The 24755-nt window shown below is 43.6% G+C and overlaps 1 long non-coding RNA gene across 2 annotated transcripts in view; it reads right to left on the bottom strand.

Annotated features, from left to right (window-relative positions):
* Window positions 1–24755, bottom strand: part of LOC116979759 — a 63473-nt gene that overhangs the window by 25912 nt on the left and 12806 nt on the right. The window contains exons 1-2 of one of the 2 annotated variants that reach the window (XR_004413773.1): window positions 5314–6547; window positions 1099–1159 (exon numbers count right to left, since the gene is read on the bottom strand). This is a non-coding gene — a long non-coding RNA (uncharacterized LOC116979759). Of the gene's footprint in view, window positions 1–1098; window positions 1160–5313; window positions 6548–24755 lie in introns of those variants that run through there. The other variant, XR_004413774.1, reaches the window with a different exon arrangement.

Here is a 24755-nt window from a genome sequence, read left to right as displayed (position 1 = left end):
GTGTCATTACTTTCTACAAAGAAGGGGGTAGAGTGGGAGAGAAAAATGAATGGAGCACAAAGATTAGGGAACAAAAGAAGAAAGGAGTTGGAAAAAGTACAAGTCACACTTCCAACTCAGGTCAGGCACAGCCAACTCTGCAAGTCTAAATTCTGCATACAAAAAGCAGAGTTCCTTTCTTGCTTGGAGAAATCCCAAACGCTCTAAACTCCTGCCACTTTCCCAAATATCATTCTCTTTCTTCACTCTCCTAATGGGCCTGTCCCACTTAGGCGACTGCAGGAGACTATGCAGTCGCCACATGTTCGTGGGTGGTTGCTGGGGAGTCGCCTTCATGGTCGTGAGGAGTTCCCATTTTCTGGGAACTAGTCGTGGCCTCATTATGGTCACCGCAAATTTTTCAACATGTTGAAAAATTACCGGCGACTAGAATGAAGCCGCCATGGAGAGTAGTGAGAATTCTCGTGCCGCCAGGAGGTCCTAGTGGGTTGCCAGGATGTCCAAGGTTCTCGTAGGTTGTAGCTGGTGCTGACCGGTGAATTTCATTAGCTCATTGGGAAAAATAAACGTAAGCAGTAGTTTTCAGAACCAAGGATAACCGACCGGTAATGTTAATGTCTGCCGAGCTTCACAGAGGTGCATCTCTGGCTTCTTAAAAGTTGTCTCCACTCCTTCTACCCCCCCCTCTCTTAAAGGACTTACCGTACACTGTGCTTTAGCCGTCTTAATTACAGCGCCAACCTTCCTGTTCATCGCGGTGCCAACTTGGCTTCGCACCGTGTGAATTTCACTCGACAGCACTCCCCCCGCTTGCCCTGGCTACGTGTGTGTGCGTGTGCGACAGTCGCCATTCCAGTTTTTCAATCGCCCAAGTAGGACAGACCCAATAGATAGCTGGAATGAAAGCTTCTGCGCAATGAGAAGAACTACTGATCTTTCACTCGTTGACAGCCAGCTAGAACTTATCACATAGACCCAGCCTACACCTTTCATTCTCAAACTATTGACAAATTCAATATTTTGTCCAACATCCAATAAAGAAACAAACCCAAAAATGCCAGCACTCAAGCTCGTGACTGATATCTGTGCCCAATTCACCTGTAGTTTGGAGAGCAGCCACACTGGATTGAGCTCCCAAGCACAGAAGATCTCTGAAAACCTGTAAACAATAAAAATCTTAGATGTAAACAAAGAACTTGTGCTTGTTTTCCTTTAACAAATTTTTCACAATTCTCAACTTCCAAATCCTATTTTTAGCTATCATAACGGAAGAAACATGGCAAGATCTTGCAAATAGAACGTGATAAAGGACGGTTAATCTAATCAAAATTAATGATGTTGGTTGAGAGATTAAAATTATCTTGGGCATGAAAGTTGATCAAACTCATTCGCAGATGAGGCAACCAAAACTCTAGATTCTGCTACCTGGTGCTGGCTCCATGGTGGGTCTCACCCAGGCACAGTCAGTAGAGCAATGCGTCACAACACCAGCAGTCCAGGATCAATCCCGATCTCGGCTGTTGTCTGTGTCGAGTTTGCAAGTACTCCCTGCGACTGCCTGGATTTCTGTTTCCAAAATAAGCTGGTTAATCAGTCAAATCACCCCTCGCGTGTGGGTAAGTGGAGGAATCTGGGAGAGTTGATGGGAATCTGGGGGGGAATAAAAATGGGTTGAGGTCAAAAGGGTGTGAAAAGGGGTGGTAGGGGTAGATTTAATCAGGCCAAGGGACTTGTTTCCGTGCTGTGTGACTCTATGACAGTATGTTTTACAGGATGGATATATGACTCTTGATTCTGTTGAGAGTCATTCTGCAAAGTGTACCCGCTGGCACATCATCCCAAACCCAACCTGGATAGATTAATGCACAAAGCCATGACCCAAACCCTAACCCAAAAGCACAACGTGGCCAACAGTGGTACCTGATCATTCCAAAGAAGGGTCCCGGAACATCACCTGGGTGGCCCATCTTTTTTCTCCGGAGATGCTGTCTGACCCGCTGAGTTACTCCAGCACTTTGTTTTGCTCATGATTCCAGCATTGCAGTTCCTTGCTACTCCATGGTTGAAGATTTAATGCTTGTTTATTCAAATCACATGGTTGCACCTGATATAAAGATTCCAGTTACCCAAAACTGGAATAATTACACTGCAAACACTCCAGTCGCATTCTATACCCACAATCACAACACACCATTTCTCAACCTTGTGAGTGTACAGTTCTTTCGTCCGAGGGTGGCGAATCTGAGGAATTCTTTGCCACAGAAGGCTGGATCAATGGATATCTATACGGCAGAGATAGAAAGATTCTTGGTTAGTACGGGTGTCAGGGGTTATGGGGAGAATGGAGTTAGGAGGGAGAGATAGATCAGCCATGATTGAATGCCGGAGGAGACTTAATGGGCCGAATGGCCTAGTTCAGCTCCTAACACTTATGACCAATCTATGTCCGGCACCCTGAGAAAGACCTGCCCTCCCCAGCTAATCAAAAATAGAGTCCCCAAATCTGGAGCTGATCAAAGTGACAACACAGAGCTGGGTGGTACAAGCGTTATAACTGTAAACGTCCATCATGTTGTTACCCATCAAAGTGGTACAAGAACTCACATTGGCCGAGGCTCTGTAAAAGGAACATACTGCAAGATCATGGAGGGTTTTGGCCTGAGGACACCGATGTGCACTCCAGCCAGGAGGTTCAGGGCTTGAATCCTTACCTAGGTGGACAATGCACTGCACCTTTGGGAGAGCATTACACATCAACCGTGTTTACAAGAACGCTAAAGATCTGCCATCACAACATAAGGTTCCATCAAGCAGCCACCATAAAAAGCACATTGGCAACTTATGCTTGAGAATCCAAGCTGTTATATAGCTGTCATATTTATTTGGTCGAAGCTGCAGACAAACATAACCTCCAACATGTTCAGAAAAGACAATTAGGCCGATACGGATGCATATTCCAGCCAACCCTAGCAGAGGGAGTAAATGCTCGAGGCAAATGTGGTCTGGCCCTCCTGGTTCTGACGGTGAATAAAGAGTCATCTTACCACCTATTTGAAGGCAAAAGGATTGACCTGCTCCAATCTATTTATTAGATGCATGTCATGTGCCAAAGCTCAAAAGATGTGGAAAAACGTAGAAACAAAGAACTGCAGTTGCTGGGTTATACCAAAGATAGAGACAAAGTGCTGGCTTAACTCAGCAGGTCAGACAGCATCACCAGAGAAAAATGATGGGCCACCCATCCTTTACCAGAGGTGCTGCCAAACCCCGAGTTACGAGTTACGCTCAAAGGATATGGACTTAATTCTCAAACAAGCTACAAGTGTTCAGAAGCACCTTCTAACAGCACATGGATGTGAAATGCTTTAGTTCCAACATCACCACCACCAATGTCTCTTAAATCAACATCAAAATTATTTCACGACAGCCCCCTCTCTAATTCACCTAAATGTTATCCACATCACACAACTCCTGATCGGTTGATCCTCCAGGCATGTGTACTACCCTTTGACGGAGCAATTCATCTTCAACAATCCCACTGATGCTTTGCTCACCCAACAATCTCCACCACACCCCATGTAGCTCCCATCCCACCACTAGATATAGCCAGACTCCAGTACAAACCCACAACAAACTCCTCCCCAAAGACATCAGCCCCTCCTCTTTTCTGAAAGGTTACGCTTCCATCACCCAGCTTTTATTTCAACACTGCTCGGCTGGACACCCACAAGTGTTTTTCCTACTTAAATAAACAGCAGTTTACATCCATTGAGACAAACAGCAAAATCAGACCCATTTTTTACACTCATCCTCCTCACAGCTCCCCGATTCCACCACCCACCTACACACTCAGGGCAATTTACCCACCAACCCACACGGTCACAGGGAGGACAGGCAAATCCACACGGACAGCACCCATGGTCAGGATTGAACCCAGGTCTATGGGGCTGTGATTCAGCAGCTCTACCAGCTACAGTACTGTGCTGATCACACAGCATCAATCAACACACACGTGTGGAGTGATTGTGTCATCTTGGGTTAAAATGTGTTGACCATAAGATCACAAGGAATAGGAGCAGAATTAGTCCATTCGGACCACTGATTCAGCAACAGCAGCACTCTGGGCTCTGCTCCTTGGATCCAAGCATAGTTAACCCTCAGTGCCTCATCAAATTGGCAGAAAGAGGTGGTGCTGCAAAGATCAGCCAGGGTGCTTCTTCTCTGCAAAGCGCCCACCTAAGCATTGGGAGAGTGAAAAATGAGAACCAAGCCAGCGGTAGACCTGTGGAATTCTTCTATGCCTGAGCCAGTGGAACATGAGCAATGGAGGAAAGCAAATCACAGGGGCAGTGCTGAAGGAGGGTCTTGCTCACTGATTAACTTCAGCCAGTTACATACAGGCGGCCTGGTCCTCAACGAAGCAAGCAAAACGTTCCAGGGAAATCCAGCACAGATTTCCAGAAAATAAATACACAGCAACGTAATCTGCTGGAAAAGGCGAAAATTGCCCTTCCACAGTAAAAAAAAAAAAAAAACACAAACTGGTGGGATCCGTCTCTCTCCCACGCGCACTTAAATTCTCCCAAAATTAAAATATGGCAGCAACAGAAAGAGTCCCGATTCCAAAATTATAGCTCAACAACATGAAAACACGAAGAAAGAAACGCTTCGCAGTGAACTTTGCGCCCAGTTCATGTGCGTTTAAGGAGGGAACTGTACAGAAAGGCGCGCGTCTGTTGTGATTTGAACCGTACGGTTAGTTCTGGAGGAGGGGTTCGTATTTTACAACTAAAAATCGGAGATTTCCCCTACACCTCCCCCAAATGTTGTTGGCTTAATTTCCTCTTTCGGTTTCAGGTTCTTTCCCCCATCCACCCATTCCCCTATCCCGAAGTCTCGGCGCTGCATTTGCTGGCGTCTTTGTTCCTCTCTTCGGGAGAGAGGGGGGGACGGAGGTGGAAAGACAGATAGTCGAGCACGGAAAGGCCACAAGCCGGAAGAAAGGCCTGCTGCAACTCAACTTAACAAAAGTGGCGCACTTCAGCCCAGCGTGCATAATCTCTCAATGTGCCCCGGAGGGTGGGGGGTGGCGAAGAGAGATTTTGTTTTAACTGGCAGAGGAAAAGCAAACAACGGGTTCTTGCAAATCGAGAGTAAAACGCACCCGTCGTCACATACGCGCGAAATAAAAAATAAAAGTCGAAAACCCACCCACGGCGCGAAGGATCGAAGGCAACAATTCTATGGGGAGAGAGAAGCGACGATCCACGTGTTTGCGCCATCAGCCCGAAACTTACAAGCCGCGAAACTTACAATGTCCGAACGTTCTACAATGTAGCGCTGGGCGGTAACAATGTAGCGAGTGCGGCAACTTCGAGCACCGCTGCCTTTCCATCCCCTTCGCCCGGAATCACTCCTTTCACAACCAAAAAGGACAAGTAAAAAGGAGAGGGGGTGGGGTGGTGTTCATACTGTCCTCGCCGTTAATACTCCGACGTCCCTTTATTTGCAAAAAAAAAAACAAAAACCTCTTGTTTTAAGACTTCCTTCTGCCCTTCTCCAGTTTTGTTTTGTTGTTTGCACGAATAAAGTATGTTACATTAACCACCAAAAAAAACAGGGAGGGGGGGGGGCGACTGAAGATACATGGAAATAGACAGAGATTCTGGCTGCAAACAGTAAAGAGAGGGAGGAGGGGTATAACGCAGTGATGTCATGGGCTTGCCAATCAGTATGCAAAAATCCAATCGGATCCCATTTAATTTCACGGTTCAGGATACAAGGTTCCCGACCTCCAGCCACGGCACTGGAAGCATTCTGAAGTAACTATTGCTCTTAAAATACAATCCAAGCAAAGACTGAAACTTCTAACTTCGTTTAAGTTATGTTAAAATTAGTTACCGCCTAATCCATGTATGTACACAGAAAAAGCCAAAGTTGGTTTGTAGTTCTAGTGGAAAATTCACCCAGCATCTCGATCTCCCTTGAAAATGGATGGTTCAATTCAGAATAACTTGCCCGAATTCGTTTCTCAAAATAAAAAAACATAAATAAAGAAGTTGCTGCGATAAATGTGTGAGGGTGTTTATTTCACGTAAACGAAAATTATTCAAGCCCGTTTAAAGTCATCCAGCGTTAGGGAAAAGTGCGAAACGCTTTTTTTGCGATTTGTGAACTCTACATACGCGGATTTAAACGGAAAACATCTCATCCGCGCTGTACCTCATTCTGGACGCTGCATGGGAGGCAAGGGAGCACTGGTTAACAAATCTCGCTGACATCTTGAGGCACCTCCACCCACCCTCGTTAAATGATTTTTAATTCTTGTTTTGTTGCAGAACTGTTCTCTAAAACACACCGAGCCAAGGTGCACGACCAGCCTCGGACGGTGTTCTACTGAAAACCAGAGAAACGCTACCGTGTTGAGCTACTAAATACTTAAAAGCAATGTTTACAGTTCCCCCCAGATTATAAACAAACGTGTTTACAAGATAAAGCGCCAAACTGAAATACTCAATTCTTCTTTTTAAAAGTACGGGATACAACTATATATATTAGGGTTATATATATATTTGAAAATAAGTATAACATTAAGAGTAGAAGCAACTTTCTGTATTAAAGTGTCATTTTAAAACACAATATTTGAAATCGCTTTACAGTTTGCAAATAAGCATAATACAAGGGACTATTTCACCTAATCATGTCATGTGAACGAAAAGATATTGCAATTTATTATTCTTTAAATGAATTAAGAAAATTAGAATAATTTCAATGCTACCAAAAAAAAGTTAAGTATTTGCAAATAAACACAACTGCTGGTGAGCTGGGAGTTTTCCCAACCAAATGGAATCAGGGGACAGAACACTCAATTCTGCCTGCCATGACAAATATAAGATATAACACCTTTAGAAACATAGAAAATAGGTGCAGGAGTAGGCCATTCGGCCCTTCGAGCCTGCACCGCCATTCGATATGATCATGGCTGACTTCAGACCAGGTTAAAGGAGTTAAATTACAAAATTATTTTGTTCCAACATTAAGACTGAACGATGATCCGATAGAAGTGTGTAGAATAATAAAAGAATTCTAGAGAAATGAACTGAAAACATTTCATCTGGACTGGGACTTTAAAAAAAATTAATGTTCTTATAAATCTGGAAGGAATTTATTTGCAGCACAGTAACTTTGTGTGTAAATCTAGAACCCTCTTTCTCCTACAAGGTTGTGTACAGTGGATAACAGATCCAGGTGGGCAAATGGCTAAACTATAGGTCAGTTACAATCCAACAGGCTTGGAACATTGAATGGAATCACAAGAAACATCAGATTCTGGAATCTTGTGTGAAAAACCACTGGAAGAACTAAACGGATCAGGCAGCATCTGTGGAGAGAAAAATGTAAAGACAACATTTAAGGTCTGAACCTTTCTTTAGTCCATACCGTCTACAGATGCTGCCTGACCCACTGAGTTCCTTCAGCAGTCAGCCTTGTTCTCATGATTATAGCACCAGCAGTTTCGTGTCTCCATTTTACTTATCCATTGCAAAATCTTCTCAAAGTATGCCCACTCTGAAGAAGCTCTCCTTCAGTCTGAGTTCCTCCAGCAGTTTGTATTTTGCTTCAAAAGTTGAATATCTGACTCACATTTGCACACATTCTGAAAGAATAGCATTCCATAATAGGAATACAACTTAATGAGCAAAATCAATACAGGCAGCAGAAACATTTTTTATTAATTGCCAGGATTACATAAACGTCCACCAAAATAATCACCTGCCCCTATCCACCACCACCCTACAAACAAAATGTGGGATGGGTCAGAAGGCATGACATGTGATTAGAGGGTGCATTTGGAACCAATGGAACTGGCTTCCATTCCAGAGAAAAGCAGTCCCCAATATAAACAAGCACAGAAGTAGTGCTGTAGCCACAGCTCCCCAAATGAATGGGGAAGATTTTAACACCAGGGCAATAGAACACTGGCATTTCAGGTCTGATTAAAATTCATTTTCTCTGCCCCAATTTCACCTCCTACCTTGCCAGCAGCATTCACACAATGAATCACAATGTTTCCAGAATTCTAATATAAACAAAGCAAGAATCCCAAACCAGGTCTCCATCGGTGGAATTCCTAATGAAGGGAATTTGTTTTCCCCACACTCTGTTCACTGGGAACTGGTTTGAGACGGCCATGTGCTTATTTGACATGGAATAAACTTGTTCCATCCCTCTGGACTATTTTACCATCTATCTATTAGATAAGGTGGACAAAAATCTAATGTCTTTACATTTGAATAGGTTATTCTGCTTTGAGGAGGGAAGCCTGAACAGAGTTTAGTTGTGAAGCACAGTCCCTCACAATCAATTAACCTGCCAATATTTAGCTCACCTGTTACACTGCCAAAGCCATGTTTGGAGGCTGCCATTTTCTCATACAGCCAAAACAACAAATTATCTCAGCATACAAACTGGCATTCCAGACAGTAGTGTTCACTGCAGACTGTAACTATGCACCACACTATAGATATTTTTGGTGTGATCAGAGTGTGTTATATTAAAGCTAAGATTTACATTTCAAGCACCCTGTCCAACCAAAAGAACAAGATGGAAGCATTGGTCATAGCCCTTTGAACTTGGGTGGAAGATAACCATTCCATCAAGATCATAGATGATCTTGTACCCATGTGACATTTTCCTGCCCTACCCCTTATCCCTTAAGATCTTTAAAAATACTGAGATTGTGATCCCCCTAGTTCAACTCTTTGGCCAACAGGATATCTTTCACCCCGTCCAGCTTGTCAAGCCCTCAAGAATTTTGTGGCTGTCAATGAAATCACCTCTCATTCTCCTAAACTCTTGAAAATACAGGCCTAATCTGCATAATCTCTTTCATTCAGGAAACCTGATGTCCCTGGAAATAGACCAGTAATTTTTTGTGCATTCCCTCTCTGGCAACTACATAATCATTTTGTACGTAATGAGACTAAAACTATACGTAATATTCCAGGTGCATTCTCACCAAGGCCCTGGACCGTTGCAGCAAAACATCTTTATTTCTGCACTCAAATATTCTCACAATAAAAGCCAACATACCATTTGCCTTCCTTATCACTTGCTACACCTGCATGTTCAATTCAGTGTACAAGGATGCTGTGTACAAGGATCACACGATGATCCCTTGAACGTCAACATTTCCCAACCTCTGAACATTTAACAAATTCTCTGCTCCGTGCACTAACAAGGATGATGATGCTTCCCCGCATCATATCCCACCTGCTATGTTCTTGCTCACTCACTGAGCTTGTCCCTTGAAGCCTTGTTATATCCTGTGCTCTACACAGAATTCACCCAGTTTCGTATCTCAGCAGACTTAAAAATATGACATTTAGTCCCCTCAACCAAATTGTTAATAAAGTTTGGGCAGCTGGAGGCCAAGCATGGATCCCTGCACTAACCTACCAGTCATAGTCTGCTCACAGAAAAATCCACTTATTCTCACATTGCAGTCAGAGTGATAACCAATTCTCAATCCACTTCAGTGTATTAGTCCCCACGCATTCTAATTTAGTTGGAAACCGTATCAAAATCTTTCTGAAAATCTAAATACACCAACCTCAGATTTCCCCTTTATCCTTTCTGCTATTTAAATCCTAAAGGGAACTCCAGTTAATTATAATCAAAAATGCGTTTCCTTTCATAAATACATGCCAACTTCGCTCAATTCTATAATTATTTTCAAAGCATTATTATTACACTGGGAACTTCCAGGCAAGATTAAGCCTCATACATTATCCCAAGAATATGTCTCAACACCTACTGGATCAGTGATTATTGTCCCCATTTCCTGTCTCAGACATTTTGTGATCCACATTGTGGCCACTTTGTGATAAATTCCGGGCATTTTTTTCTGTAGCTCTGTTCTCTGAATTGACAATAAAATGCTTCATGCATTACCAATTAATGACAAGTGTAATCTATAATGTAGATCAAGCTGCATACAAGGAAAATAATCTGGTCCTAACTTGGTGACACTTTGTTCTAAATTTCCAGCTATATCATTGGGAATTTCCAAGAAATCCTTAGGAACTGTGGAGGAGATTGAAAAGTCATTTTCCATTCTCTGCGTTGTTCCCCAAGGCTGTCAAATGCAGAACTCAAGTTACTTGATGTAGCAGTTGTAGCAACAGTGAAGCTATCATATCGTCCCAGTTACACCACAAAACTGACAGTAATCAATATTTCCTAGCACGTGCAATGTAATGCAAAATCCCGTGAGTTACCAGTGACTCCACCCTTGTCCACAAGCAATGCCCCTTCCCACTGTTCTCCAAGGCAAGCAGGGAATTCACAAAACGTACATATTTCATACATGTTTTGCTTTGTTACACACGATTTAGGCATGTTTTGAAATAGCATAATCAGTCAAATGTACTGCTTACAAAACCCTTGGCCCCCAAAATACTGATTCTATGGAGGGGCAAATGTAATTTCAATTTAAATTAGGTTTTGTAATTTATATGTCAGCTTCTACTATAATCTTGTATGTTTTAGTCCTTTTCAGCATAGTTAAAGAGTTCTAATATATCAGCCAAGAAAATTTCCCTGCCAAGTTTATGTGACTCTTTTCATGTGACTGACTGTTTAACTGATAGCAAATTAACTGGTGGCTGTCAGGGACTGTTTCTCTTCAAATGGACAACAACCAATGTAAGGAAAAGCAAAGTCCTCGCTACGGATCAATGCAACTAGCATTCAAAAATCAGCGCCAAGCATCATCACTTACATCTCACGCTGTCTCGGCAACGCCACCAGCATAGTCAAGGACCAATCGCACCCTGGCCACACCATGTTTCCCCTCTCCCATCGGGCAAACATACATCTCCGGATTCAGGAACTGTTTCTTCCCAGCTATTATTGAGCAGTCCTGAACTACTATCTACCTTATTGGAGACCCTCAGACTATCCATGATCGGACATTACCTTGCACTAAACATAATTCACGTTATTCCCTTTGGCATGTATCTGTACACTGTGGATGGCTTGATTGTAATCATATAGTCTTTCTGCTGACTGGTGAGCAGGCAACTGTGGCTTGGTACACATAACAATAAACTAAACTACTGATCTCTAAAACCCAAGCCAGCATCATAATAGTACATCACCAAATGAAATATCACCAAATTGTTATAGAACTAGTGTTTTGGTGGCATCAGGTCTGTATATCAGTTTTTGGTACTTATGTGTTAAAGTATCTGTTTCACTGAGCTCACACAGAGCATGCAAACAGAAGCCCCAATATCATTCTTTCCAGCAGAGGATCAGTTGACAAAGGGCCAGACGGCCAGTACCAATTTCATTTTCTTGAAATTACAGATTGGGAATGAAGAAACTACACAGATAGACAAGCTTTATCAGATACAAGTACTGTAGGTGGTTCTCAAAGTTTCTACCCATCAGATTGCTGGACAACACAAGTGCTGCTTGCCTCCCGAGATACTATAGTCAGCAGCACCACGATGCAAAATGACCTGACTATCCCAACAAGTTATTCTTAATTGGCAAACCTATACACTGCAGTTCACATATCCATCAAGTAACACTTGTAGATCTATCCCAATGCACTTTATCAACTGGCCACCACATTTGCTTACAGTTCACAGCCAACAATTTTCCAGAATCTATGAGCAAACAGCACCAATGTATTTTAGCTCAGAGGTACATTAATCAGGGCATTTTCTCTCTAAAGTTTTTAAGAAGGAACTGAAGATGGAAAATCGAAGGTACACAAAAATGCTGGAGAAACTCAGCGGGTGCAGCAGCATCTATGGAGCGAAGGAAATAGGCAACGTTTCGGTCCGAGACCCTTCTTCAGACTGATGGGGGGTGGCGAGGAGAAGAAAGGAAAAAGGAGGAGGAGCCCGAGGGCTGAGGGATGGGAGGAGACAGCCTGAGGGCTGGGGAAGGGGAGGAGACAGCAAGGGCTAACAAAATTGGGAGAATTGAATGTTCATGCCCGCAGGATGCAGACTCCCCAAGCGGAATATGAGGTGCTGTTCCTCCAATTTCCGGTGTTGCTCGCTCTGGCCATGGAGGAGACCCAGGACAGAGAGGTCGGATGGGGAATGGGACGGGGAGTTGAAGTGCTGAGCCACCGGGAGGTCAGCTTGGTTATTGCGGACCGAGCGGAGGTGTTCGGCGAAGCGATCGCCCAGCCTCCGCTTGGTCTCATCGATGTAGATCAGCTGACATCTAGAGCAGCGGATGCAATAGATGAGGTTGGAGGAGATGCAGGCGAACCTCTGTCGCACCTGGAACGACTGCTTGGGTCCTTGAATGGAGTCGAGGGGGGAGGTAAAGGGACAAGTATTGCATCTCTTGCAGTTGCAACGGAAAGTGTCCGGGGAGGGGGTGGTGCGGGAGGGAAGGGAAGAATTGACAAGGGAGTTACGGAGGGAGCGGTCTTTGCGGAAGGCAGACCTTCTCTCTAAAGTTGTTGGCCATAGTACTTCAAGTGTGCCCCTTAAACAATGTCCTTATAAAAACTTAATCATCAGACTTAAAACAATCAACATTTTTTTAGATCCTTAGTACATAAATAGTCTTGCATTCCCATAGTTCCCATTTTAGTGCTGCAACACCTCCCCCACATCCCATTCATTGTGTCAGTATAGAACCCATAACCCCCAATTTAACACAAATAATCCCAGGATTAAACAGCAGACCACTGTACTTGAAGATTTCTTGCCAAAGTATACAATTCCTACTTTCTCCTTCCTGGTCTGCAAGCATAGCAGTTAAATCTGCAATCAGCTTATTTGGAAGGGATGTGGTGGCCAGCGCCGTATCACAGCGCCGGTAGTGGCGGCGCTGTGATACGGCTGCGGCTCGCCTGCAGTCTGTCTGTTTTTACTTTTTTGTGTTGTTTTTTTGGTCTAGTTTAGTAATTTTTTTGGTTATTAGGTGGTGTTATGTGTGTGGGGGGGGGGGGGGTGAAACAGGGCTTTCTGTCTCTCCCTTCGGGGGAATGCGACTTTTTTGTCGTATCCCCCTTCTCTTCCCCCGTCTGCGCTGAGGCCTAATGGCAGAGCTGGCGGCCTCCAACCTGCGACCGACCTCGAGGGTCCGGAGGTAGAGCCAGCCAGGACTCACCAACGCGAGGCTGGCCGTCTTCGAGCTGTGGCGACGTCCGGGCAGCGGCACGACTCGGCGCTCCGGTGAGGGCGGATGGCGCGGGGCTGAGACACTCCCGTGCGGGCGGCACGGCTACCGGCTGGAAGGCGCTCCCGTGTGAGCGGCCTGGGTCCCGGCTGGAAGGCGCTCCCGTGGGGGCAGCCCGGTGCAGGGCTGAGACGCTGCCGTGTGGGTGGCCTGGCTACTGGCTAGAAGGCGCTCCGGTGAGGGCGGACCAGCTCCCGGCAGGAAGGCGCTCCTGTGGGGGCAGCCCGGTGTGGGGCTGAGACGCTGCCGTGTGGGCGGCCCGGTGCGGGGCGGAGACGGTGCTCCGACGGCTGAGGCGGCGACCTGGATCCGGGGCTCGGCCGCGGGCCAGTGGATGACAATGTCGGGAGCTCGCAGGTCACAGGCTGGTGCCTGTTTTCCGGAGCTCCCGTTGCAACAGCTGCGTCCGCTGGACTGGAGGGCGGCAGCTTCGACCACCCCCGGGCCGCGGAGCTTGAACCGCGGGACTGATACCATCGCCCGGTGGGGTATCACCTCGGCGCAGAGGGAGAAGAGGAGGGAAGAGACAGTAACTCTAAGACTTTTGCCTCCATCACAGTGAGGAGGTGTTTGGTGAACTCACTGTGGTGGATGTTAATTTGTGTTTATTGTGTGTTGTTATTATTACATGTATGGCTGCAGGCAACAGCATTTTGTTCAGACCGAAAGGTCTGAATGACAATAAAGGAAATCTAATCTAATCTAATCTAATCTCCTCGTGTCACAGAATGCTGCGGTAAAATTCTGATACCCAGGTCTGTGGGTACAGCAACACATTTGGAAAGATCAGCAATCACATGTCCATTTTGGTTTTAGCTTTCTAAACCAAAGTTTCTTCTAAACACAAACCAGTCTAACCATAAATATACACCAAATGCAAGGAAAGAAACTGGGAGGAGGATTTGACCAGAGCGCTTCCCAGAGAAGGATCCTCTATCACCCAATAAAATTGCTCTATTCTTTAAAATTTATTTTATCGCTGTAAATCCATAACTAATGCACTACAATGTTGAGAACTACATACTGAACTCTGTATCTTCCTTTTTGGTCCATCTACTGTACTCGGGTTTGACTAGATTGTACCTATGTATAGTATTATCTGACTTGATTGGAAAGCATGCAATACAAAGCATTCCACTGTACACATGACAACAATTTACCTAAACGTCCATTTTGCCTTAAGGTGGCAACAATACAGCACAAGAACATCTAATTACTAAAAGTCTGATCTTGACCACTTCCTGTTGTTCTGTATATTGATTTTAGAAAAAAACGCTGCAACTTACGGCTGTGATTTTTGGCCATCTTACTCAGAGTCCCCCTCCGCTTCGCAGGACAAGAGGATTTTTCCCATCGATTAAAAATAAAAGAGTTATTAGTGTTTAAAAAATGTTGAGATTTTCTCTCTCCTGAAAGCCACGCCCCTTCGGGAGGGACTATAAAACCCGGAAGTGTTGAGTGCCTCAGTCTCTGCAAGATGGGGGAGCGAGAGGGTCACGTCTCTCAGTCTGAGCTGTGAATAGCATGTCTACTAAACTGTGAATGATTTTACTGACCTGTCAGTGCCCTTAATGTGGTTTGAAAATATAGTTTGGAAATGCTAAAGCTGTGTTGCCTTTGGTTTGGAAATGCTAAAGCTGTGTTGCCTTATTAAAGTTGCCTTGCCTAATTAAAGTTGCCTTGCCTTCTATATAATTAAAAGTCTAATCTTGACCACCCTGTTTGTGCTTTATATTGATTTTAGAAAAAACGCTACAGCCTACGACTATGATTTTTGGCCATCTTACTCACAGTCCCCCTCCGCTCATCAGGTGCCAAGGATTTTTCTTATCGATGAAATATAAAAGAGTTATTAGTGTTTAAAAAATATTGAGATTCTCTCTCCTGTCAATTAGGCCATGAAGGGGGGAAGGGGGAGGGACTATAAAACCCAGAAGTGTGGGCGTGGCTCAGTCTCCACAAGATGGAGGAGGGAGAGGTCACGACTCTGTTTTTAGTGGCCTTGCACCCTGCTTGAAATGGTATGAAAATGCACTTGAATTTGGTGGCTTTGCACCTTGCTTGAAATGGAATTTCAAGGAATAGCCAAGAGTCAACTGACAGCCCACCAGCCGTGAATGAGTGAGCTGCCAGCACAACAGGCTTGAGTGACTGAGCCGCCAGCCCAAGAATCCATTCGGCCCACAATGTCCATACTAGCCCTCTGGAAACCAGTCCCTTCAGCCCATAACACCCATACTAGCGCTCCAGAAAGTCCCCCCCGGGCCACCAATATTGGAATTGGTGGAGAGGTGGAATATTGCGTTGGGGGACCAGCCCTTCCGTGTGATGCTGGGACCCAACGGGTCACACTTAGTCTAGTTTTTTTTAATGGTCGAGGCCATTCAACAGTTAGTTGTTTCTGCTCTGCCATTCATCATGGCAGATCTATTAAATCAATGCTTTTGCCACCACTATCCCCATCCCACGATTTCCTTAATATCTGAGGATTTACCCTTATCAACCTCAGCAACAAAGCTCCATATCCTTCTTTGGAAGAGATTTCCAAAAATTCACTACTTTCTGGATGAAAAAATTTCTTCCCAGCTCCCTACATAATGGCCAACCTTTAATTTTCTACACAATCCAGTCAGGGGAATGCACCAGCTCCAGAGCTACAGCTTAAAACATTTGAGCATTTCAAAACATAACTGGAGACAGCCAAAAGACTGTTTAATTTCTGACTGTGTGAAGTTGCTCCATGGGTCCTTTTACTACACAAAGGCAACACAAAGTCTGGTTGAAGTTTGGAGCTATTGCTCACTTTAACCAGTACTGCACTTGCAAGATCATAACCATCTCAATTCATCCTAATTCCATGCCAAACAATCTCAGAAAGAGATACACATGGCAATCATACTGAAGGTACATCAATGCACTTCTCAAATGACTGAGCACATTCTACAGACACACTGTCAAAATCAGCCTATCTAGATGCGTCACAGCTTGGTTTGGCAATAGTTCTGTCCAAGACTATAGAATTGTGGATGTAGCCCAGTCTATCGCAAAAATCAGTTTCCCTCCCAATCCATTCCACCTACACTTGAGGCTACTCCACTAAAGGAGCCAACATAATCAAGGACCATCTACTCAATCCCTCTTCTCCTCTCCCATTGGGCAGAAGGCACAAAAGCTTCAAAGTATATTTTACCAGATTCAGGAACAGCTTCTTTCGTGCTGTTATCAGTCTACTGAACGCTCCTCTCATTAGTTACGGGTGTAGTCCGATCTCCCAACTTATCTCATTGCGCCCCTTACACGGTTGTTTTATCTACACTCTCTCTGCAACTGTAATGGTGTAACGCTATTTTCTGCACGCCTATATTTCTCTTTGCACTACCTATTGTACTTGTGTATGGCTTGATTGTACTTGTGTAGTATGATTTGACGAGATAGCATTGCAAAGATTTTCATCATATCTTGATGTACACAACAATAATAAACAAACAACAATGGCAATCAGGATCTCCAGCTGATTGATGTCAAAGCACTCTGTAAACCAACGGCATATTGGGCCAGTCCCATTTGCCTGCATTTTGTCCATATTTCTCCAAACCCTTCCCATCCATATACATGTCCAAATGCTTCTTTAAAAGTCATAATTGCAACTGTTTCTTCTGGCAGCTCATTTCCGAAACGGACTACACACTTCATGAAGTCTCTCCCTTCACACTATACCCTCTAGTTTTAGTAACTACTACCCTGGCGGAAAAAAAAATCCACGCCCTTTACGATTTAATACAGGTACACTTTAATAAGGCACCCATCATGATGTCCCATCTTTTATACCCAATACCCTTCCCAGCCAAGTTTTGTCCATCTGGCAATGGATTTGGTGCTCTGACATTTTTTAGCTCACCACAGAACACTACTTTCCGTACACACACAAAAAAAAACCCATTTGGTTCATACGGCATTACTGCAGAAAACATAGCCTTTCCTTTGTTTCCATACCTCTACCTCCTGAAGGACCTTTTCCTTTAGCAGGGAAATGAAATTGGAAATTCGTTAAACCCTTTGCCCTCCTTACAAGTGCTGCAAGGCACAACTTGGAAACAATGTCCTTCGTAGGAACACTGACAATACACTCCTCATGTATATGGCACTGTGGTGAAAAAATGTACCAAAATGCTACTCAGCTGCAGAATTAAACACAAAAGCATTCAAACAGCTAAGGAGATATTAATGCTTTGAAAGTGGTCTCAGAAAACAGAGGAAGTTCCTAAATGTCAAGTCTGCATAGCTGCAAACATTGGAGCTCATACTCCTTCGTGTAAATAATCCTAGGCCTGGTTAAATGGCTCAGATCAAAGAGGAACTTTAGAGTACAAATGTTCCACTGATGCTCTCCAGAGGTCTCACATATGGGAATGGGATATCAAGGCCTAAACAGGTGACAAAGTAGCTGTATAATTTCCACAAGGCACCAATGATTAAAGATTTCAGTTGTATGAAGCCTAAAGAAACTGTTCTTTCAACCGAAAACTTTACAGGGGAGGCGAGGCAGGGCAGGGACCTTTAACAGAAATGTTCAAAATCATGTAGGTTATTGTAAACATGAAGAAACTTTGTGGCAGAACAGTTGTTAACCAGGAGATGGAGAATTAAGGTGCAAGTTGTTCCTAGTGCATATTCGAATGGTAGAATCATGAGAGTTGGTGGGACCGTAAGGAGAAAAATAATGGGGCATTAGACAGAAATAACGTAAATGGATGATTGATGGTTCGAACAGGGGCAACAATCAGTGGGTTTTCTCCAAGCCCCCCCCCCCACAAGAAAGGTGATGATTAGATGATGGTTCTGTTCAGTGATTGTTATGGAACATCTGATGTACTGAAGAAGGCTTGGTGGGCGGAGGTGCAAAAAGTAAAACTGAAAAAGGGAATCCTGTTTAACTCTAAATGGCAAATGCACTGGACAAACACAGACTTTCTAAAGGTTTTGCAACTCAGATGATGAACTGGAAAAGGAGCAAAAGGGGAGAGTTAAGTAAATGAATTAGAAATTATTCATGTAACAATGTACATCACCTATCAATTTGATTTAATGATTGGAAAATCGCAGAGCTTATTTCAGAGCAGTTGACTACCCTAGCAGCTAAAAGGCATATCTTTATCCATCCAAACTATCTAGTTTAGAGTCAGCATTTCCCCTGGTCTCTCCCTATTCTCAATGGATTTTCTCCTGGCTAAGCCTTTCAATTCACTGACCAGAACTGAGGAGGAACTTATTTAGTCAGAGGGTAGTGAATCTATGGAATTATTTGCCACAGAAGGCTGTAGAGGCCAAGTCAGTGGATATATTTAAGACAGAGATAGATAGATTCTTGATTTGTACGGGTGTTAGAGGTTATGGGGAGAAGACAGGAGAATGGGCTTAGGAGGGAGAGATAGATCAGCCATGATTGAATGGCTATGAAGAATTGATAGGCCGAATGGCCTAATTGTGCTCTTATCACTTATGATCTTATGAGAACCAGAAATAAATTAAGAGGAAAAACACCTCAGGTCTTCAAGAGACTTTATCACCACCAAATTAGTTAGGTCCAGCTGCTGCAGTGATCAATGCACACACAGCAAGATCCCACAGACAATTAAATTACAAATCTCTCCTTTGCCCCTTTTTCCAGAGATAAATGGTCTGATGGTGGCCATTTCTTTGTACCCCGCACTTTGTACCAGAGAATCTTTTGAAGGGGTAAAACAGGACCTCAATTTAACATCCAAAAACAGAGCACCAGATTGTTCGGCCTCAGTATTACACTGATTGGCTGAGTTTAAGTCCTGCAGGAGTGCACAAATCCACAATCCCCTTCCTCCAATGCACGACAGATACCCCTCCAGCTAAGACAGATACGTGCCCCAGATTTGCAAGGTCAGTTTTCATTCATCATCAATTGCCCTCCAGGCACGAGGATAAACAATAATCTATGAGATCAGGGAAAAATGGTGTTAGACAACTTAAGTGATGCACCTGAAGCCTGCTTTCTATTGTGGTAAGTCCTAGTCACACATGCAGACTGAAGAGTAATCAGCAGCAAAATAATGACATTAATTAATTGACTGTATAATTGCACTGACTAATGACCTAATTCACTAACTGCAGCATAGTGGTGTGGCTAGTAGTGTTACTTCCGAGTGTTCCCATTTCCTCCCACATCCCGAAAGATGGCAAGTTAATAGTCAACAGTAAACTGTTGCGAGTGCGTGGGTAAGTGGTAAAATCCAGGGCTAGTTGATAGAAATATAGGGAAAATAAATGAGCATGTGCAGCATTACTGTAAATGCATGCTTCATGCTTGGCATAGACTCAGTGGGCTGAAAGGCCAATTTCTGTGCTCTATCTGACCATGACTGTGGTTCCAGGCACCTTGTCAAAATACTTCTAAACTTAACTGAGAACGAGTCGCAACTATGGGTAAAGCTGAAAGCAGAGCGAAAAAAAGCAGCAGAGAGCGGCACGGTGGCAGAGTTGCTGCCTTACAGCACCGGAGACCAGGGTTCGACCCTCACTACAAGCACTGTCTGTATGGAGTTTGTACATTCTCACGGTTTGCTCCAGTTTCCACCTACATCCCAAAGACATGCAGGTTTGTAGATTAATTGGCTTTGGTTAAAATGGTAAATTGTCCCTTGTGCTAGTATACGGTGATCGCTGGTTGGCGCGGACACGGTGTTTCCGTGCTGTATCTCTAAACTAAACTAAAGCATGTGCCCTGCAATTACTGCAGACTTCCCAATTTTTTTTGGAAGTGCATATGAATCTGTGGTTGGGAATACCTGAAGCGGGAAATCTACTCGCAGCCCAGACTGAAAGCTCACCGACATATCAAACGCACCACAAGCACTTCGGTAAGAATCAGAAAGGACAAGACAGTCAGACATCAGCACAGCTGGATCAACTGTGACAGCCGTAAATGTGCCTTTACACGATGGAGTCTCCCAACCCACTGCTCCAGGTTACTCGGTGCTGGCCCAGTCATCACAACATTTTCCAGTGCCTCTACAATTTACTTTTGACACACGACCTTTAGCCTCAAGTTAGCTTAAGAGCAAAAAGGTCATGGGAACACCGCCAGCTCCCAGTCACCCAACTCCCCTCTGAACAGATCACCCACAGTTCTGACACAAAATCCTGCAATTTCCCTTCTCACAGCAATCCACCAAGACTGCACCAACTAAAACTGACCCCCTAACAACTCCTCTGGGGGTGAAATAAATGTGACTCTTGGCAATGAAGCCTACAACCCAGTTTTCTTTTTCACATAATGTTTTTTTTTAAATGCTTTCTGAAGCATCCCAATATTGGAAATAAATAAATCTGTATGACCTTGCTTTGTCACAGTTCAATGCAGTGTGAAAGCTTCGTACACCTATAGTCAAGAGAGCCTGGGGACAACACTGAATTACATCAAAAGATGAAAGCCAAGCCATCTCAGTTCCCTTGTCTTGCCTTTTGTAAATTTGAGACACGGTACTTTGAACCTCAGATTTTTTTTTTGAGTAGGGGGTGGGGGGGTGAAACAGTCATTCAATGGTCTCCCTCTATACCTTCTGCTTTTTGTCCTCCGAGACAAGGGTCTCCAGAGAGACGCAGGGGAAAGCAGAGTCCCACCTCTCAGACAAAGGGAGGTCACATCACTGATGATCTCCAGCAAGACATCAAAATGCAATGTTATTTCTCCATTAGCTGCCTTTGTGTCATTATTTTTCCTGATTTGCCAGAAAGAAAAAAACCTGGAAACGGCATCTGCACAACCCCATGCAGAGGAAACCAGATCTCCGGCTTTCAAAAGCAGCAAAGCCTCCAAAGGTTGACGCCCTCTCGGGAGCTGAACTCTTTTGTAAATCGATCTTTGATTTTTGTCATCAGTGGGAAATGGAGACAAGGGAAGATTTTCACCCCCAATACAGGCGGTGTCAGATCGCTAACTCGTTGAAATTAAACATCAGATGTGGCTTAAAATGACCCACCCTTGCCCAATTTCTACCACAGTCCCTTTCAGTGCATTTCACCACTTCCAATTTTCTTTCCACATGTTTATTCTCTTTTGGTGTGTTTTCAATGGGACCATCGACACACACCATCCATCCATCTGTTCTTCAGCAGTTTCCAAGTTTTGTCTATAGCTCGATCATGGTACAAGTCAAAGAATCATAGGTTTAAATCTTCACACAGATGACAATGCTGCACCCGAGCAGAATACCGAGGGAGCACAGCAACAGAGTTGCCAAAAAAGATCCCGTAGAGTCCTTACTAACACCCTGACATCCGTCCGGTCTGATGAAGAGTCTCGACCCAAAACGTCATCTATTCCTTTTCTCCTGGGTCTGAAGAAGGGTCTCAACCCAAAACATCACCTATTCCTTTTCTCCTGGGTCTGAAGAAGGGTCTCAACCTGAAACATCACCTATTCCTTTTCTCCTGAGATGCTGACTGACCTGCTGAGTTGCTCCAGCTTTGTGTCCGCCTATACATTTTACTTCATTGCTCTTTCATGGAGTTGAATACACATAATCTGACCACTGAACAATAAGTCATATTTCCTTAGACAACTTTGGAACAGTAATAATATTTCCTGAAGTCTGGGACATTGAAGGATCATAAGAGATGATATAGAAATTAAACATTCTTTCTTTTACCTAACATATGGAACATTTAGATCCAAACCGAGATGAGCCAGTGGATTTCTAAGAGTACCAAATGAAAGGCAAATCGTGCCATCAGCTGCAGCTGATGTTTAAGAATGAAACGGAGTGGATGATCATGAAAATCTTCAAATGTATTCATTTTGCCCAGTGCAATTAACAAGCAACCACTGCCATCCCCAAGAAAAACCAAGCCAGCCCAAGGATTAAACTTGGATTCTTCTGACACACCCCAGGTGGTGTGGTTATTGACCAGAAAGCCATTGTTGGAGACATTTTAAAAATGATTAAATATTTAAATCCCAGCTTACAGAGCCCAACAAATTTCTCCTTCTTGAACAATTAACAACCCCAGTACTATTCCATTGTGTACGTGCCTGCACTGGCACAAATGGAAGAAATCTGACGAGATTTATTTTTATTTTTCAAAAGGTTGAGGGCATCTGAAAGGGCAACTTCACTCCAATTAGAATTGCAGATAAAACCTGAAGGGTCACTAGGCTTTCTGGGTCGAGCCTTTGTTGGGGTCGAATTCATTTGCAGCTGCTTTTGTTAGGGGCTGAATACAGCCCGGCCACATTTCTTAAAGGTCGGGAGCAGGTGTGGGGGGTGGTCACAACTCCAAGCTGCCCGAAACACTAGGCACGGCAAAAGAAGGTTTCACAAACCAACTAAAACCCCTTTCCTCCACTATTCAACCTCATATATGACACAAAACACATGTATTGCACCTTACACAACTTCAGAACACAAGCACTCTGTAGCCTCCGAAAGCAGTTACTGATGTAACACAGAAAGGCTGCATATAAACGACAATACCGTAGTTACCAGTTAAGATGATTAGAAAATTTCCCTCATCAATCTAGCCTCTGACCATCAGTGAACGCAATAGATTTTATTATAGGAAAATGTAGTTGCCAATCGTGTGTGCCAAGTTCCCACATACAACACTGAGCTAGGGTTTGGATTCAATTATGGTGATATTGGTTCAATGCCAGTCAGCATCATGGAGTAACTACCTTATTTTTCTTTAAGTAATTGCACATTGTCTTAGGTGGCCTCTCAAAGGGGAAATTATAGGGAACATCTCAAAAGGACAGTTCTTCAAACAGTGCAGATCTTCATCACAACAGCCTGGTCTCCATGCTTAAGTTTCTGTTGTGTAACATGAACTCATGACCTTTGACTCAAGAGCAGGAAAGCTTACCAACATATCAGTCTATCAACCAGAGTGAAGAACAGGAGATACATTAAGTTCTTGACAACCAACCTCTTTGGTTCCTTCATTGTTTTTTATTTATACAACACGCCAGACCATCTCCCTCATATTCCCCCAGACGAGTACAGTGCCTTGAATATTTTCTACATTAAAAAGCACTATTTAAATGCAAGCTGCTGCAAAAATTAAACAAAACCTAATAAATCCATTAGAATGTAATATATTGATCCCAAAAGTTGTCAGGTTAAAGGATTAGACACGAAACTGATTAACTTTAACAGAAGTGATTCCCTGATAGTTATTTATCAAAAAAACTACCAAAATCCCTAGAATCCTATATCATTAATTAGAAAATGAATGGCACCTGAATGAGTTAGCCAATTTAAATGGATGGAATAATGGCAGGCTGCCACAAAATGTGTGCAGTAAAGCCAGATCACAAGAAATCGAAACATTGGTCATACATCCCTTTTCTCCTACTCTTCCAAATAATGACAGAACACAACCTATCACTTGAATCCTTTTAATATTTATAAATCCACATAATCTTTTGTATTGAACCCAAAATTGGGCATACACTCATGTCATGGCGTTCAGAGAAAGGGAATAATCTTCCTTGTAAATTGAATGTAGGAATTAATGAAAACAGAAGAGCATGCATCAGCAAGTGTTTATAATTTGACTGTACCCCCTCCAGAAGTGAGGCTCAGCAATGCATTTTCCCTCTCTGCTGACTGTCAGTCTGGAGAAGGGATGCTGCCTGACCCACTGAGTTACTCCAGCATTTTGTGTCTACCTCATGTAAGATATTGCTTTCTGTGGCTTTTACAAAATGGTAGGGGTTGTTTTCAACATACAACTCTCTCAGATATTTTAAAAATCCACATTACTTTGTTTATTAAATAACATTCTTCAATTGGACACATTGATTCTGTTACTTTGGACTTAAAAGGAAGTTGCTCCTTACCCCTGACGTAATGTTCCAATGTACAGCAGGCACACACAACACTTGGTGTGGGAATAGGAATTGGCTGCAGACTACTACTGGAGCAAGGGAGTGCCTTCAAGGGAAGTGCCCCTTCAGTGCAGTCATCTACACTATTGCAGCTGCTACACTGCTAGTGATTTAGACACCTGATTATGGCTCACTATTACAGGAAACAAGTTTCACAAATCTCCCATAGAACACAGTTAGCAGGTTCACGGAGACTGAGATATCGTTTTAAACAACACTCCATTCACCATAGACATTTTCACCTGGTGTGGTGGAGTCATTAACACAAGTTCACACCAGTGTGCTCACATAGTTGCAAAAGTTGCTGCAGCATTAATTAACATGCTCGTCTCAATGTGGAGGCCAAATTTATCCTTCAACTGGTTGAACACTGGTTAATTTTTTTCACTGTGTCAAGATGCACACGACTAAATTAACGGAACAGTAGCAAAACCAATACTATTATTTTGGCTCAGTTTTTCTCTTTTCCCATTAGTGTATTTTGGCATGTCCCACTTTACCATTTACAACCAGACAAAGCACTATTTGATTAATACTGCCACATCAACTAATTTGGTCTCATCCTACCTTTGCTGCACCCATTTCCCCACATCCTCTCTCTACTATCTAAATTGTC

The sequence above is a fragment of the Amblyraja radiata genome, chromosome 13, assembly GCF_010909765.2.
Source record: "Amblyraja radiata isolate CabotCenter1 chromosome 13, sAmbRad1.1.pri, whole genome shotgun sequence".
In the NCBI taxonomy this organism is placed as follows: Eukaryota; Metazoa; Chordata; class Chondrichthyes; order Rajiformes; family Rajidae; genus Amblyraja; species Amblyraja radiata.
The sequence above is the reverse complement of the archived record's forward strand: the minus strand, read 5'-3'. Positions and strand labels throughout refer to the sequence as shown.